This window comes from Periplaneta americana, chromosome 11 (assembly GCF_040183065.1).
Source record: "Periplaneta americana isolate PAMFEO1 chromosome 11, P.americana_PAMFEO1_priV1, whole genome shotgun sequence".
Lineage (NCBI taxonomy): Eukaryota > Metazoa > Arthropoda > Insecta > Blattodea > Blattidae > Periplaneta > Periplaneta americana.
In genome coordinates, this window is record NC_091127.1 from 162,921,495 (window position 1) to 162,923,705 (window position 2,211).

The window sequence follows — 2,211 nt, forward strand, 5'->3', positions numbered from 1 at the left end:
GAATTTATATTAAGAAACTCATCTACAGAGTATAAAGATTTAATTAAACCCAATTATAAAATCTAGTTTTGAGACTATAGATTGGTAACTTATAATATTGAGTGGAAAGCTTATTATATAATTTCATCCCCATGACAGAAAAATTTGCAACAGTTCTATGTAATCTACAGTATGGAATATTAATTTGTTTAGTAGAAGATTAACCAAAGTAAGTGCATGAAGAGAAACGCGCTATTCACCTTCCATGCTGTGATGATCTCAATCTTAAAAATAATATTCAAGATTGGAATGTCATTGGACTTATGTTTGGTGCGCGAGGAACAATTCCCAAATTTACATTGGAGATCCTCAGAAAATTAAAGGTTCCTGAAGAGACTTTTCAGACAATTGCATCAACCATTTTAAAATCTTATTGAACATCATCAATCACCATCTCTATTAATCTTTATAACATTCAATGTATATTATTTATTTTCAATAAATCTTTACCGTTTTGATAGCTACCACATCTTGTCGCAGAATATTCTTTTTTAAAATTTCATTATGTATTTTTTTATATTAATTTACATTTTCTTTCTTGTTCATTTGAATTGATTAGGATTGCCGATATTTTAAATTCAAGATTTGGACGGCTATCATTTCGATTTGATTGATAATTTCATAATCATGTATATTGACTACTAATGAGTAATTGTCTATATTATGTCGATTGTAAAGGAGTAGGTCGTATATATATATATATATATATATATATATATATATATATATATATATAATTGGGTTATTTTACGACGCTGTATCAACATATAGGTTATTTAGCGTCTGAATGAAATGAAGGTGATAATGCCGGTGAAATGAATCCGGGGTCCAGCACCGAAAGTTACCCAGCATTTGCTCGTATTGGGTTGAGGGAAAACCCTGGAAAAAACCTCAACCAGTTAACTTGCCCCGACCGGGATTCGAACCCGGGCCACCTGGTTTCGCGGCCAGACGCGCTGACCGTTACTCCACAGATGTGGACTATATATATATATATATATATATATATATATATATATATACAGAGTGTTTAAAAAATACGGGGCATAATTTCAGGTATGTATTTGCCACATGTAGACAATCAAAATAGTTCATTACAACATGTGTCCGGAAATGCTTCATTTCCGAGTTATGGCCTTCACAACATTGAAATTCACCGGAACGTTTTTCTTTCCGCAGGTCGTTGTCATTACAGAATATGTTCAAAATGTCCACCTCCTGCTTGAATACAGACCTCACCTCCATGTCTCATTGACCTGCGAACACGATCCCAAACTCCAGGAGTATTGCGTATGTCCTCAGATCTTGGTCGTCCCCTTCCCAAACCAGGAGAGTTAAATTTTCCATACTCGCACAGACGGTAATGGAGACGTACAAATGTCTTCCGATCTGGACATTGTCGCTGTGGGTACCTCTCCTGGTACAAACGACGAGCCAGCGCAGCATTGCCGTCCGCCTTACCATACATGAAGTGTACAGTATCTCTGCCAGCTCTTGATTTGAATACATGTCGCACAGTCTAACGCCTACACAACACTGAATGTAACCTTCGCCTCGGAGTGAACTGTCAGAGTGCCCTCTTAATGTCTCCTTAGACGGCAACGACCTGCGGAAAGAAAAACGTTCCGGTGAATTTTAATGTTGTGAAGGCCATAACTCGGAAATAAAGCATTTCCGGACACATGTTGTAATGAACTATTTTGATTGTCTACATGTGGGAAATACATACCTAAAATTATGCCCCGTATTTTTTAAACACCCTGTATATGACTGTTAATATCTGTGATTGTTTCAAAAGTGGTCGACTTTGTTCAAGGACATAGAATTCTAATGACATTCTTTTGCAAAATCAAGACACTCCCATATTTTGCTACCATTCCTCCAGAAAATTAAGGCATACCGAATTATCGACTGAAAGAACGAAAAGTAGGCACATCTTAAATAATTTTGAGAAACGCAAGTCACTAATTTCTTTAATAAATATATAACTCTTGATAGCTTTGTGCATATATATTCGGTATGTTTTCCCATGTTAAACTGGAATCTATAAAAAGTTCTAGAAATTTGGTATAGTTTTGTATGTTGTTCTTTTTTATTACATGAGTTAGGGTAAAAGTTATGTTGATAGTCTTTTCTTGATTAAGCAAAAAATCATTTGATTCAAAGCATGAA